Source organism: Triturus cristatus, chromosome 6 (genome assembly GCF_964204655.1).
Source record: "Triturus cristatus chromosome 6, aTriCri1.1, whole genome shotgun sequence".
Taxonomy (NCBI): domain Eukaryota; kingdom Metazoa; phylum Chordata; class Amphibia; order Caudata; family Salamandridae; genus Triturus; species Triturus cristatus.
Window position 1 is genome coordinate 260086459 of NC_140589.1, and position 17376 is coordinate 260103834.

Consider the following 17376-nt stretch of genomic DNA (forward strand, 5'->3'; position numbering starts at 1 on the left):
AGTAAATTCATTGAAGTGGCACTGCAAAAGAAGTTCCAAGATGTGCACAAGCAGAAAAGACCTGAGAAAGTGAAATTGGTGTCCGACTTGGAGATTATCCGAGCTGGAGAGCCAGGAGCACAAGTGAAGAGCAAAGCCCAAGCCAAGGCTTCCCTTCATCAACAGGCAGGAAAAGCAAGCAGCTGGTCATGCACTGGGTGTGACTTTTATAGACTGCTGGATCCTTGAATCACACAGTAGTTCCTCCAATCTTGTGGTAGGACCTTGAATCCTGGGGTCCTCTAATCACGCTATAAACCCTCAAATCCTGCTGTAGCCTACCATTCAGATGAGGCATAGTGTCATGGCTTTTGGGGTAGCCATAAGGAAACAAGATTGCTGTGCTGGTGGCGGAGATCACAACTGGACAGCACACGTGTGGCAGCTACATTACTAGGTGGCATGACTCACATCACACCAGCGTGGGCTGCATACTGAATAATAGAGCCTTGAGCAAAGGGTGCCCAGTGATGCTCACAGTCAGAGGTGTCTAGGAGCTGGGTCAATAAACTGTGGCAAACAATTGCATTCAGAAAGTCTTTGAAAATGTTTTTAGTTGTACAGATACTGGCTAGCACTTGCCTCTGCCTCCTTGCGCAGGGTGTCTTTGGCTAATCACACGCATTACAAATGCTATACGTAGCTAAATAAATAAATCCAGTCTTGGTACGAGTGAAAGTTCAGAAACCAAAATCATAGCCTTCCAATTAAAGTATTTTCAATGGATGAATCACCAACTTTAATTGAAATTGAAACCTTGAGGAGTGCAGGATGCAAGTTTCTGAAAACTAGCACAAAAGAAAGAAAAACCTGTCCCCCAATTACAAGATAAATACATTTAAACTTAATTAGCTTTAAAATTCTTAGTTCATATACGTCCTGGTGGGCAATCAACATTTGATCAAATGTTCTCACTTTGGCATTTGGTTAACTTTACCAGTTATACTGTTTGTTTTCTACACTTCTAAGTACACTGCTTTGGAATTGAAATCCCCAAGGAACCCTAAATTAAATACATTTCCAATGGTGAGACTAAATAAATGTACTCATAGGAGCTAACATTTTACCTTAAACCCTTAATTTTATACCTTAATCTTATACCTCAAACCCTTAACCATAGATATCCTTTACTCATAACCCATAACCTTAACCATTACCTTATAAATGAATCCCTACACCCTTAACCATAAATTTATAACCATATATCCTTAATCCCCTGTACTACATACCCTCAATCCTAAACCCCAGACCCTCAAACCTATATCCTTAACCCTATACCTTGTCCTCATAAGCCTGATGCTTAAACTCATATCCTTAACCTCCGTACCCTATACCCCTCACCTTATATTCTTAATTGTTAATCTCTTAACTACTCCTAACCCTTAAGCACCATACCCTTAACCCGGAATCGTGTATCCTTAACCCCTCACCTCGAATCTTTAACACTATATCATATACCCTAACCACCATCATCTTTACTACTACCACCATCACCATTTCTGCCACTATAAAAACTACTAATACTAACTTCACTGTTAAGTGCGTGTGCTCTCACCTTAAAACATGGTAGAATTGGTTTACACCCAATCGGCACATTTAATTTACTTTTAATTCCCTAGTAAAGTGGTACAACATGTCTCCAGGGCCTGTAAATTAAACGTTGCTAGGGCGCCTGCAGCACTGGTTGTGCCACCCACTTAGGTAGCCTTTTAATATGGCTCAGGCCTGCTATTGCAGCCTGTGTGCACTTTTAAACTGCCAAATCGACCTCACAAAATAAAACTTTTGTCAGGCCTAAACCTCCTTTTTTAATATATATGTCACCCCTAAGGCAGACCCTAAATAGCCCATAGGGCAATGTGCAGTGTGTTTAAAATGTTGGCCATGTACTTTTAAGTTTTACGGGGCATATTATAAAGACAGGCGATAAAAATATCACCCCTTTAGCGGCAGAAAACTGCCGCTAAAACGGCGATAATGGGCTTGATAATATGCGCTATGGAATTCCAATTGAAGCCCATGTTAGATGTGAAGGACATCTAACCTGAGCTTCTACCAGGACTGGGTGGTAGAGCGGGGTAGGTGTGCTGGAGACACGGACTCGGCGTGTCTAACGCGAGGAACTCCTTGCGTAGCCTACCAGGAACTGCAGTGTACTATCCTATGGAGTTTTTAGGGTAGACCGAGCTGCAGGTAAAATACCAGCTATTTTTGAGAATGCTCACTGTTATTTAGGATTCACAGTTTAGATTCAAATGTAGATAGAAAAATTTTTTGGGGTCCTGAAGAATCGCTAGAGTATTCCTCCATTAGAGCGAGAAACATGTCGACCCCAATGAGGCAGTGTATATAACCTAGCCCATTATTCTAAGTTACCAACACTCAACCTCACAGTTTTTAATTAGGCGAGGAGGCTTCCTAATAAATTGATTGAGAAAGCACTCCGACCCCTATTTTAGTAATTATTGTCTTTCATCTACATCACTAAAGAGCCCCACACTCCCACCTCACCCAGCGGCTGTATTGGATAAAAAGATCTCCACAAGAGTGCTCCCTAAACAAGAGCCCGTCGGGTATTGCACCAGCCGACTCGACGCAGGAGCAGCCCGATGATGACATGATACATCCTGAGGGGTACGTGATTCACGACATCCTGATGGTTGTGTGAGGGCCCCAATATCCAAATAAAAAACTTTCCTTGAATACTACATGGTCTGTCTCACCCACCTTTAGGAACAGCTTTGTTACTTTTCTTGTATCCTAGATAAGAGTGACAGTTGGTATTAGAAATGGGGTCTCTAGTTGGCTGAGGTATGCACCCTGTCCAAGTAGGGACTCCCACCCTAGTCAGGGCAAGCCAGCTACATACCCTAAATTAACCTGTGCACACCCTCCGCTAGCTTGACACAGAGCATTCAGGTTTAACTTAAGTGGCAGTATGTAAAGTATTTGTGCAACACTTAACCCCTTCGATGCGGCGCCGATTCCCGCTGAGCGCTGACCGTTTCTTGCGCGGGCATGGTCATGACGGAACGGTTCCGTCATGAGCACAGCTCAACCGACGCTCATGACGGAACCGTTCCGTCATGAGCGCCGAAGGGGTTAATACAGGAAAACAGTGACAACACCACACAAAAATAATCCACACCAGGTTAGAAAAATAGAACTTAATTTAATGAACAAAACAAGTCCAAAACGACACAATATCCAATAAATAGAACCAGAGTTATGAATTTTTAAAGTTTAAATTGAAAAATAGTGCTTAAACGTCAATATCGCTTAGGGGTTACTTGAGGTCATGCTGGACCGAATCAGGCCTGAAAAGTCAAGCTGACCGCAATGGAGTGTGGGTCAGATACAGAAGCCACGCAGGCCCCGCTGAAAACAGTATCTTTCTGGAGGATGTGTCAAAATCGAGGAGCAACTGTGCCTTTTCCGAATCACGCAGTTGGGTACCACGCCGTCGCAGGGCCCCTTTACAATGAAGGCACTGCGTCATCGACACAGCTCAACGTCAGATCCTGCATTGTTGTTGAACCCCATTACGGTGAAGACACTGCGTCGTTGTTGAGCCTCTCAGTCAAACATCTTATGACAAAGGTGCTGCATCATCATATCGCTGTGCTGTCGACGCTGTGGAGTCTCCGAAGCGGCAGTGCATCTGGGGCCAAAGGCTAATGTGTCGGTTCCAATCAGCACAAAGCAGGGGATGTGTGGATTCTGGCAGAATAGTAGATGCTTGCAACATGTTTAACTGTCTCTATATACAGATGGGCCAGGCTTGTTAATAAGACATCAACCCGCACCATAAAACGTTCCATAACCGTGTGTCTACCACAGCTGCCACTTTAGACTGGAATTTAGAACATAGAATGCAAACAATTCCTTACATGAATGTATTCAGCCCAGCAGTTCCACCACTAGCTGCCCCCTGAAACATGACATTTCCCGCATAGATTGTACTCACAATTTTCAGGTTGTAACATGAAATGAGCACAGGTACCGCAAGTCCTGACAGCTACATAACTCGGTTTTGGCTCATTCAAGATGTAATCTGCTTGTATCTGCAAAAGAGTATGTTGGAAATGGCCTTCTCTGCAGGTCACCCTCAAACCTTTTGTCTTCCTCTTCCTCTTTTTCTGAATTAGTTTTTGTTGGATTTAGGACTCTGAGCACTTTACTACTGCTAACCAGGGTTAATGCATGTGCTCTCTCCTCTATACATGGTAATATCGGCTCATACCCAATTGGCATATTTAATTTATTTATAAGTTCATAGTAATGTGCACCTCCTGTGCTCAGGGCCTGTACATTAAATGCTACTAGTAGGTCTGCAGCACTGATTGTACCACACACTTAAGCAGCCCTTTAAACATGCCGCTGCAGAGCCACTGTTTGCAGTTTAAAACTGCCATGTCGACCTGGCAATTTAAAACCTTTTGCCAGGCTCAAACTGTCCTTTTTAATACATATTTCACCCCTAGGGTAGGCCCTGGACATCCCCAAGGGCAGGGTGCAATGTATTTAAAACGTTGGGCATGTTCTTTTAAGATTTACATTTCCTGGAGGTGAAAAACTCTTACATTTGTTTCTCACTACTGCAAGGCCTATATCTCGATAGGATAACATTGAGATAACCTTATTACATTTTATAAGCATGATTTCCAAGTAGAAAGATATAATTGATTCATCTTTGGTGTCTTTGGACTCCTACTTTAAAATCCTACCTTATCGTGAAGTCGGATTTTAAATTACAGTTCTCAAAATGCCACTTTTAGATAGTATTTTCTTGCCTAAGCCATTTGGTGCCTGCTGCCTTACCTGATTACATGTCTGGTGTGGGTGACAGCTGGGCTTTGTGTACTCCCTCTAGACAGCCACACACAATGGGAGCTTAGGGGTGCATTTATGGGCCTTCCAGGCAGGATGAGAGGGAGTAGCTGTACCCAGCCACACTTACACCTGAATAGGTTGTGTCCTGTACACACGAAATAGGGCCTAACAGCCATGCATTGCCACTCCAGCCAGCTATAAGCCAAGGCAGGGGAGGCAGGGTATCTGTGCACTTCAAAGGCATGCCTCTAGAAGCGTTTCCCCACCTCAAAGCCACAACTGTGTATAAAAGAAGGACCTCAGACACCACCACTTCAGAACACCTCTGGATCTGTAGATACACTGCCAGGAAGATGGACTGCTGTGCTGCTGAAAACACTGCCACTCTGCTGGACTGCCACTCTGAAGGAGCTGCTGCCTTGCTGTACTGACCTGGAACCCATCTTGAACCCAGGAGCCCAGAGTGACCCAAAGGGCTAGTCTGTTGGCCACCTGATCTGAACCTCCGGGACATAACAGGCTCCCCACAGCTCCTGAACCCATCTTCTATGAGCTCCTCACCCACTCTCAGATCCTGGGCCCTTGGAAGTGGTCTTTTAGCTCTTTAAATAAAGATTTTGAGCTCCTCGCAAACGGGCCCGTTAGCTCCAGAACCTCGTCACTTCCCCAGAAATCCAGTGTGAGTGGCCACAAGTTTGTCTCTTCGCACACCATGTATTGCCACTCATGACCGCGAGGCTCCAACATGTCCATCCGCAACACCTTGCTGACTCTTTGTGCCCCTTGGACCATCACCAGCAATGCTCTCCTTGCTACCAGTGAAATTCTTCCCTGCGAACGGGACTCTTGGCACAATTCTTGAGAAGGTAAAATTTCAGCGGAACTAATCTGGGATGATATACGACCCATGCTTCATCACAGTCAGCCTGAACATTTAGAATTTACCCGGTCCAGCGACCAGATATCCCCGGTGGGTAGTTTATGCTTTTATGCACTATATTGCAGTTTAATCTTTAAAAATTCATAACTCTGGTTCTACTTATTGGATTGTTGCCATTGTGATCTTGTTTTGTTCATAAAATTAATCTATATTCCTGTAACCTGGCACGGGATCTTTAGTGTGGTGTTTTCACTATTTTACTGTATGAAGTGTTGCACAAATACTTTACATATTTCCTTTGAAGTTAAGCCTGACTGCTCTGTGCCAAGCTACCAGCAGTGGAGCACAGGTTAATGTAGGGTGTACTTGTGCCTTTCCCCGACTAGGATTGTGGTTACTGCCTGAACAGTGCTCATACCCCAGTCAACCAGAAATTTAATTTCTAACAGAGTATTTATACAGATGAGAGGTTATCTTTAAGGCTGCTTTCAAAATAATTTTGGTGTAAATACAAACCTTGAATTACTCCGCTGCATGTGTAGCAAAGTCGGAATCTTGAAAATGGCAGTTTGCACACAGGTGTCAAAAAGATAAATATTGACGATTATGTTCAATGTTTTTTTTTAAATAGCATGGAGTTGCACTCACCCTTTGCAAAGCAGCAGAAGTAGGACTGCAGCAGTGCTTGTGTGTGTTCTTGTGTGCCCATGGGTGCCTGTGTCTCACTGTATACAAGCGTCTGTATGTATTGCTTTGTGTGCACTTGTTACTATCTGTATGTTGGTTTTTGTGTAATTATGGATACCTGTAGTTGTTCGATGCCCATCTGCATTTTAGTATGGATGTATGCTTTGTCTGTGCACGGATGCATGCTTATTTTGTCTTTGCATGCATGCACTATAGAAAGATCAGGCACATTGACTTTGCTGATGCATATTTTTCTACAGTAATATTCTCTTACCCTGAATTTATTAGGACAATGTATGACTTCTACTGTGCGAGTGGTAGCTGCAGGCACCGGAAAACACAGGCAACAGTCGTATTGATGTCTCATTTGTGAAGTCATAGTTTATGTGCCCTCTACAGGCAGCTTCTGTCGCAGTCAGAATTGGACATAATACTTTATAGTGTGGGCTTTGGGTTAGCCACCTTACTCATGGCTGAATGGCTTTCCTACCTAGCTCAATCCCTTTTGTATTAATTGGATAGTCTAATGACTTTCCTCCCTATTCTTATGTATATCCTATCCCTGGAACATTTCTTCTTTATCTTTTCTTTTGATTGGATGAGTTGTATCCTTCCAATGCTGACATCATGGAACTAGTACGTTTTTGTGTTTGCAGTTTAATTTCTGAGTTATAACTCCATAGGAGTGCATGTCTTGCTCCTTCTTATTGCTCTGTCTCCACTCATTACCTTGAGCACATGCTCACACTCTCTCCATCATAGTTCTCTCTTCCCCTACCATGTCTTTCTGTTACCTCCTTCCCTCTTAGTCTCCCTCACCAAGCACTTTGTGGTTCTGTGTAATGTCGGATCACATACCACAGGAGCCTGGTTAGAGTGACACTTCAAGATTTATTCTAAACACCCCAGACACAACTTAGTGTCCGGTCAGCAGCCTGCTTACTCTCAATCCTCAGCTGTCATTTCAGTTCCCCAGCATTCTAAAGCCTTACCCTCAGGTGGATCCAAGTACACGTTAGGAGGGGAAGGAAGGAAGATACCACACATCTTTCCTTTATGTTTGTTTAAAGGGAAACAGCAATTGCAAAGAACCTAAACAAATGTGTAAATGAAAAAGCAACAGAATCACGTGATGCATGTACTTTTACAAGTCATAAAGTTAAGAATTACAATGGTGTATGAAATATACAGTAAGTTTTATACTACTCCGCTGGTCTCCGGGTGGTATCCTGCACAATGGCGGTGTATGATCCAATTACTTTCCAAGTATTCTTGCATTTCTTTTGAGCGGAATGTACCTCATTGTCAGAAAATATGGAGGATGATAATGCATCCCTATCAAATGTCTCTTTTAAGATTTCTTTTTTTAAGAACTTTATTTTCAGTTTATTACAGATTCAGTATGGATGGGCACAAACAAGTTCAGCAGGTTATCATTACATAAAATATCCGATTATCGCTCACAGTGCCACATAACATTGCTGCCAATTTACTGATTTCTACGACAATACTAGGCGTAAGTAGTTGTTTCAGGCAAGTCTTGTTGAGCATGGTTCCAGCTGTATCCAGGTACTGCTTTGGCCACTTCCGTTGACTCGCTGTCACCAGGTTTACCATCCTCACCATGCACATCTGCCCCCTCCGCCAAATTCTCTTTTGAGAATATTATTATGCTCTTGAAGCTAATGGTAGAGATTATTAATAAAGTGTTTGATTCCAAGTAAATATTTCACCTCAAAGAATAACTCTTGCAAATTAATGACCCACCTTCTGCTTTGACGAGACATTGAAACCAAGCCTTTCTTCACAAATATTTTTTGAGAGACTTATGGTGAGCTCCTATTTCGAATTTGCTTTCCAAAATTAAATTATTGATTTTTTTCAATAACACAGAGTACTGTCAAGGTCTCTTTCTTGATAACAGAATGTAAACTTCTGCACCCCTCAAAGATCTGGAGGGAAGGGCTATAGTCCCAGTTGGTTCATTTTGTGACAGTACAGCTGCCAGACCCTCAGAGCTGGAATCAGTGGTGGTAACAATTTTGTTTCCTGGAACAAATGTCCCCAAATTAGGAGCACAGTTTATTCTACATTTGGCATCCTGGAACTCATCCTTACATGCTTTATCCCATTCGAATGGTACTTTACTCCTTATAAGAAGTCTCATTTTGAATGTTCTACTTCCAAGATCCCTGATAAATGTACTATAAAATTCTATTATACCAAAATATTACCTCAGCTCTTCCTTATTCTTAGGCGCAACTATTTTCACAATGGTACTCACTACACTTCCTTAAATTCTATTCAATCTGCACCAACCCTGTGTCCTAGGTAAGTGATCTCTTCATATTCATATTTACACTTCTCATTGTTTACATTTAGCACATACTCTTTGACTTTTTCTCGCCCCAACTTTACACTTTCATCATGTTGTGACCTTGTGTTTTCACACACTAATATGTCATCCTGATAGAAAATAATTCACGAGGTATTGCTCCCAACATAGAGGTCCTAGCTCTTTGAATTACTGATGCTACTGGCCCATGTATGTTCCCATTGGTGTAATGAATGCTGTGAGATCTTGTGTGTTGGAGACACACTTGATAGTATGCGAAGGCCAAGACAAGGGTCGAGAAGAATTTGGCACCAGCTAGTGCTGTCCTATCTAAAATCACATATTTCTTAAGAGCCCTCAAATCGACAAACAATTGTATTTTATTATCTGTTTTGCAGGTACATATCTTTGGATTCACCCAAGATTCTCACAAAAATCATCTGGGAACTCTTTCAAATTTGGTGTATTCTTGTACATTTTGGAATTGGATTTGGGGACATGCATTGAGATCCAAATATACACCTAAGTCTTTTTGAACTGATCACCCCAAGACATTGTCCCCCTATTTTGACAAATATATTTTCAAGCTTACTACTCTATTTCCTTATTTGATTTTCCCTCGAAAGTACTCTTTCATTTTAATGGGTTGGTCTCCATAATCTCCTGGCTGTATATCCATCCTTTGTGGCTTCACATTGTCATTAAAACCTTCTCTATAAACGTTTTCTGATATGATGGTTAACTTTGAACATAAGTTGAACGTCACTTCCACTTCTACGTCACCTATTTTTATTCTGTCATTAGGATTACGTGAGTGTGAATTGCTAATTTGCAATACTTTTTCATCGCATATATATTTGACATAATGACTGTTATACTTCATAAATATCTTTTTAACTCCACTCAATGTTGTAGACTGGTACTGTGACACACGCCATATAATGCCCCTTCTTACCACACTTATTGCATGTAGCCTTCACTGCACTGGAGGACACTCTTTTGAACTGGCCATGTGCAGATAAGAATCTGTTAACAGTACCGAGGTTTAATAATGCAAAATGGGGAGGTAGAGCTTTCGCGATTGCTGCTGCTAAGTTGTGGAACTCCCTTCCGGAAGAGCTTTCTGTTCAGGTGTCACATTCTCTCTTCCGTAAAGCCTTGAAGACCTGGCTTTTTTAACAGATTTCTCTATAAGCCTGTCATCTTGTTTGCCCATTAGTTCCGCAATAGTGCCTTGACGCCCTTGGGCTAAGTTTAGCGCTCTATAAGTCCTATATTCATTCATTCATTCATTCATTCATTCATTCATTCATTCATGTGTCCTGTCCTGCTACACCTGTAACACTCTTCCTTAAAACTATATTTTCTTGCTTTGTAGATGTCTTTCTTTTTTCCCTTTACCATATTTGCTTCTTCTTTGTCTTCAATAACTTTATTCACTATTATTTTTATCTTCATACATATTAGCCTATTCTCTACTTGGTTGTCAACTATTAGTACTTCATTCAAAGGAAGGCTGTCTTTTATCCATAACTCCTCCTTTATTCTGTCGATGTTGAAGTTAAGTAAGCAAAGCCTTACAAAATATAGTACAATGTGACAGCATCGCTCCTCCTTGTACCAAACATACAGACATCTTAATCCACAACACACAGAGGATTTAAGAAAAGACAGATCTGATGGTCTCAGCCTCTCATATGTTTGCCTTTGAATATGTGAAAAAAGTGACTTGGTCAACGTTCATACTTATCTTGAACACTTTTGTTGTTGCAGCTTCATAAGTGTTAACATGCAGCTTGGACACCACAGCATTCAGCTCGCTCAGCCATTGTGCCAACTTAATTTGATGTACATTGGCAGTATGTCTGTAGAAGAAGAAACAACTTTTTAGAAGTTTATTTCAACTGTACAGAGCAGATACACCTTTTTCATAAACCTTGGCATCTGTGTTTTTATTACTTAATCAGCACAGTGTCAAGGACTTGATGCAGAGAAACGGCTTCTTGTTTCATTCGTAACTGCCCAAAAAAGGGTGACTTCTCCCAGTATACACCTTTACTTAACATAAACGTGAAAGCAGTCATGTGTCTCTTATAAGAGGGCTGCGGTTAGGGAAAAAGAGCCTCTAAGGACAGACAAAGACACCTTGGCAAAGTGAATAGAGTCTCGTTTGAATATTAAGAGATTTACAAACGTTGAGGTGCAGGACCTCAAAACTACCCCTCGACAGAGTAGACAAAGAGACTAGAATGATCTTCAGGCTGAAAAATCCAACCTGGGAAACACCTGCAGAAAAAGGAGCAAAAAATCAGGGGCAAAAAATAGCTTAGGTGGGCGATGAACACAACAAAAAAAGGGGAATCAAAAGCCACGCCGTTGTATATGAGTAAAACAAGAAATGACTTCACAGAAAAATGGATGAACACCATCTTGGGTAGGGAAAATTAAAAGACTACCATTTTGTTTAGAAATTAATATAACATTAACTACACCCACTGTCACAGGAAAATGGCATTATCCTTTTTTGGCAGGCGCATCAAGTAAGATTAAAAGCCAAGACCACTGTATGGTAAATTTGGTCTGCGTATATAAAAATCATTTTGGTCAAGACGTTGGCAGGCCATTGAGGCTGTGTCACTTGTGTAGTCCAACAATGATACATGATACAAATAGCCACTGGCAGCCAAAGTCAAAAGTAACCCATTTGGAAGATTTTGCCTCTTAGGGGAATTATTTACAATTATAAGTAATAGGCATACCTCGTGCCATCTGAAGTTGAAAGAATCTTGGAAACCATAGAAATGAAAGGCACTCCAATCACCCAAAAATTCTTACATTTTTATTTTCGCTTTTCACGAAAACTTCTTACGTTTATTTTCTTCAAATTCTCGCATTAGCACAGTCACTCCCTGACCCTACCTGGGTTCATACTTGTGGTTTGTGGTCCTCATTCGAATTTGCAGTTGCAACAAAGAAAGCTGGCGAAGCCCCAGTCGTCGCCCACCAACGAAGGTTGTTGGCTGGCTCTGTCCGGTAGCATCTCCCAGACAGTGCAGTATGTCATTACTACTCTGGGCCCTGGTGTTAGGTGGGAAATATTTGCCTGCCTTATCAGGTGGGTACATAATCAGTGGATGGCAGCAGGGCCAAGGCAGTGCCAGCAACCAAGGGCCAGTGACACAGGTCCAATTTCTTGCACCCACTACTAATATTTACTAAAATAAATGCATAAATAAATAAAGACTCCCAATCAGAAAAATGCAGTACGTAAATAAGCACCCGCAGCAATATGTGCAAGCTGCACTCTTATATCAGACGTTTTTTAACTATTTATTTTTTGATTTTCACATTATAAAACAAAGAAGTATAACACAATTGCACATTTTTCTCCCCCCAAAACCACTTGAGATATGTATATACTTTTTGGTTTTCTACCTGTTTACGTGTTATTTAACCCCTTCGCTGCTAGGCCTTTCCCCCCTCTGTGCTAAGCCTTTTTTTTGGCTATTTGGGGTAGTGCGCGCTTAGGCCCCTGTAACTTTTTGACCACATAAGGTATCCACGCCAAATTTGCGTCCTTTTCTTCCAACATCATGGGGATTCTAAAGGTACCCAGGGTTTGTGCATTCCCCTGGAGGGGACCCAGAAATTAGCCAAAATACAGCTACATTTTGTTTTTGGGGGGAAAAATGCAAAATAAGGGCTGCAATGAAAGCGTCTGGGGTTTTCCCTGCAAATGGTATCAAAAAAGGGTCTGTGGAGCTGAAATCACCATTTTCCTAGCTTTTAGGGAATGACAGACTTTTGTCAGAAAACCAACATTTTTTACACAGTTTTGGCATTTTTCTGAGACATAGCCTATTTGTGCTATTTTTTTGTGCTTTCAACCTCCTTCCAGTTAATGGTAGAAATGGGTATGAAAGCAATTATGGGTCCTGGAATGCTATACATTTTAGAAAGGTAGACAAAATTCTGAATTCAGCAAAGGGTCATTTGTGTAAATCCATCAAGGTTTCTTTATAGAAACTAACAGATAAATATAGGAAAAATTGAAAATTAGTTGAAAAAAACAGCCTTTTTTGTCAACGTTTTCACCTGTAACTCCTTCTAATTATGACAGCTCTTTGAAAGCAATATACCGTTACACCTTACTGGTTGTGGGGACTTGTAGGTTCACCAAGAACCCGACGAACCCAGAGTCAAAAACTGAGCGGCAATTTGCAATGGCTTTTTATTATGTACCGGGTATATAGCAATTATTGTGGGAAAATGTATACATCGAAAAATCGGTATGAAAGACACCTATGTATTTCTGAAATAGGAACAAAATATAGAGTTTAGAAACAGTAGATATTTGCACATTTCCGAAATGGGGAATACTCATACTAGCATGAGAATTATCGTTCATTTTTCAAAATCACTTCTTTTTTACACAATGTCTTGATTCCACACAAAAATATGTGGAAAATGTGTTTTGTTCAGCTAAATTTGAGGTTTGCATGGCATTCTGGGTAGGAAAACGTTGGGGGATCCACGCAAGCCATACCACATTGGACTCCCCTGGGTGTCTACTTTTCAGAAATGTTTGGGTTTGGTACTTTCCCAAGATGACCGCTGAGCCCGGGGCCAAAATATCAGGTCTCTCACCCCCCCCCCAAAAACCAGGTAGTTTTGCTATAGGTAATTTTGAAGTCTCCACAGTACGATTTGGGACATTTCCTGTTGCAGCCACTATGCATACCCACACAAGTGAGGTAGCATTTTTATCGGGAGACCTGGGGGAACGCTGGGTGGGAGGAAATTTGTGGATCCACACAGATTCCAGAACTTTCCCACACAGAAATTTGAGAAAAAGGTGAATTTTTCAGCGAAATTTGAGGTTTGCAGGGGATCTGGGTAGGAGAATGATGGGGGACCCATGCAAGACATACCTCGCTGGAATCCCCCGGGTGTCTAGTTTCCAGAAATGTGTGGGTTAGATAGGTTTCCCTAGATGGCTGCCGAGCCCCGGGCCAAAAACTCATGGGACCCCCATGCAAAACCAGGTTGGTTTGTGATAGGTAATTTTGATGTCGCCTCAATAGGTTTTGGGCCCTTGCCTGTCGCGAGTCCTTGACCCACCCACGCAAGTGAGGTACCATTTTTATCGGGAGACCTGGGGGAACACTGGGTGGGAGGAAATTTGTGGATCCACGCAGATTCCAGAACTTTTCACCACAGAAATGTACGAAAAAAGTGAAGTTTTTGGCAAAATTTTAGGTTTGCAGGGGATTCTGGGTAGGAGAATGATGGGGGACCCACACAAGCCATACCTCGCTGGACTCCCCTGGGTGTCAGTTTCCAGAAATGTGTGGGTTAGGTAGGTTTCCCTAGATGGCCGCCGAGCCCCAGGCCAAAAACTCATGGGACCCCTCTTGCAAAACCAGGTTGGTTTGTCATAGGTAATTTTGATGTCGCCTCAATAGGTTTTGGGCCCTTCCCTACAACGGGTACTTGGCCCACCCATACAAGTGAGGTACCATTTTTATTGGAATACTTGGAGAAATGCTGGGGGTTGGACATTTTTTTTTTTCTGCAGTGTGAAAATTTGGGCACAATAATGCAAGGAAAATGTCACAGTCACATTTTGAGGTTTGCAAGACATTGTGGGTAAGATAACTTGCTGGGATCCACAAGAGAGACATCACCATGCACTCCCATGGGTGTTTAGTTTACGACAAAAACTACAGTTGTTAGGTTGTTCTTAGATGAAATGTACAGCTTGTCAGAGAGACAAAACATACAAATATTACTGCACAGCCATCTATTCCTCAAGCACACACACATACTGGTTGGATTTGGCACGAGGGCGAGTGATGGTTCAGTATATAAAATTTTATTAACAAGAGATTTCACAAAAATTAAATGCACTGTCAGTAATTGAAAAGACAAAAAACTGAACCAGTGACTCACAGCTCGTGAGCTGTAAAGCCACGTCATGGCACCAACCGCTTTACAGGCCATTCACACACCTTTCATACATGATGCACACAAGACCATTCACACCACCAAGCACATAACCAGCACATTACAACATTCACAAAAAAGGACAAGGTACACCCTGCTTGACAAAAACAGAAAAGACACAATTTTATGCACAACCACCTATTCCTCAAGCACACATACATACTGGTTGGATTTGGCACGAGGGTGAGTGATGGTTCAGTATATACAGTTGTATTAACCAGAGATTTCACAAAAATTAAATGCACTGTTAATTGAAAGGACAAGAAACTGAACCATTGACTCACAGCTCGTGAGCTGTAAAGCCACTACAAGGCACTGACCTCCTTACAGGCCATTCATACACCTTTCATACGTGTGACACATACAAAACCATTCACAATGCCAGCCGCGGGCCCAGCACATTACAACACTCACACCAGCAGATAGCGCCATTCAAGGGCACATTACTTTCACACGTCCACATTCCTGACCCAGCAACCAGACCAGCTCACAGATTGCGTTGAGTGGCGTTTGCCTAGCAGTGTGTGTAGTGATCAGCAGCTAGTCACTACTCACACACCACCAGCCAAGCGCCAGTCCATGTACATCGCCAGCCGAGCACCAGTCCATGTACAATGCCAGCCAAGCGCCAGTCCACACACACCGCCAGCCAAGCGCCAGTCCACACACACCACCAGCCAAGCACCAGTCCACACACACCGCCAGCCAAGCACCAATCCATGCACACCACCAGCCAAGTGCCAGTTCAAACACACCGCCAGCCAAGCGCCAGTACAAACACACCGCCAGCAAAGCGCCAGTACAAACACACTGCCAGCCAAGCACCAATCAAAACACACCGCCAGCCATGCGCCAGTCCACGCACACCGCCAGCCAAGGGCCAGTCTACACACACCGCCAGCCAAGCGCCAGTCCATGCACACCGCCAGCCAAGCGTCAATCCAAACACACCGCCAGCCAAGCGCCAGACCACGCACACCGCCAGACAAGCACCACTCCACGCACACCACCATCACATTTAGGATTTTTTTTTATATAAATAAGAAAACACAAAAAAATTGCAAATAGATACAAATCTACTAACACAAAATCTGAAACTAAACACACTACACAAATTCAAACCTTAAAAATGAACAAAAAATATGAAACAATAGAGGCTAGGCAGTTCACTTTACCACTCATGGATGCTCCCAAAAATTATTTTGCGTGTGGTACATTCTAAAACAAGCAGGCACACACAGCCCAGGGTTAGAAGGACACTCGGGGCAGTACATACGAGTCTCCTTCTGCATACCTCTTTGCCAACAGACTCTACATCTCCTACTGGGAAAGTCTTTTGAGGGTGTGGGAGGAATGTGATCAGGAAAGTGGCGATCTTTCAATCTATCAACATCCTCCACCACTCCAACTCTAGGAACACTTGCCTGTTCCACTAAAACAAGACTGACTATTACAGGGTCCTGAAACTTATCAAAAGTCATCTTTGACTCAGGACAAGAATCCTGGAACACAACAAAAGCATTAAAGGTTGTCTAGTGGAAAAGATGGATAGCCAACTTCTTACACCAAATGTAAGCCTTTTGAAGAGCAGCGTAAGGTTCCAACCTCTGATCTACTCTGTCAACACCACCGATGTGCCTATTATAGTCTAAAATGCACACAGGCTTACGCGCTTCAGCAACCTGACCCCAAACAGTCACAGGTGCAGTGCTTTCATCATGGATGATAGTCAGCATGTAGACATCTCTCATGTCTGAAAAATTCACAGCTAGAAGCTCCTCGCATCGCAACGCACTGCACTGTCCCCGCACAAGCTTTTGACGAACAAGTTCTTATGGGAAACACTTACGGTTAGAGCGAATTGTGCCACAAGCAACAGTGTCCACTTTGGCCAATTCTCTGAACAACCGCACACCAGTGTAGAAGGTATCTACATATAAATGGTGCCTTTGTTAAAAAATCCTCTACCAAGTTCCCACACAATTTTCTCAGTCACTCCAAAAGTGGACGGACAACCAGGGGGGTTAATCCTGGATTCCTTACCGGTGTACACCCTGAAATTAGAGATATATCCAGTCCTACTGTCACACATCATATACAGCTTAATTCCATAGCGTGCCCTCTTACTAGGAATGTATTGCCTAAAAACCAAGGGGCCCTTGAACAACACCAAAGTCTCATCCACTGTAATTTCTTTCCCTGGAGCATAGATCTCAGAAAATCGATCAACAAAGCAACAGGCCGAATCTTAAAAAGACGGTCACAATCAGGGTGATCTCATGGCAACGCTAAACCATTATCGACAAAATGCATCATCCGAAGCGGAAGCAAATACCTATCATGACTCATGACTGCCGGAAATATAGCCGTTGCCATCAAGGGACTAGTAGACCAATATGAAGACATTGATGGCTTCCTTAGCAAGCCCATCAAAAAAGTTAAACCCACTTCTTCATCTCTTCCAGATTTGTGGGAGTCCACCGGGTAGCTCTAGAGTGGGGCTTAAGGCTGGCACTGTTGTCCCTCAAAAACTGTTCGGCATACAAATTAGTCGGCTCAACAATCTCTGCCAAAAACACATCGTCCATAAACAACT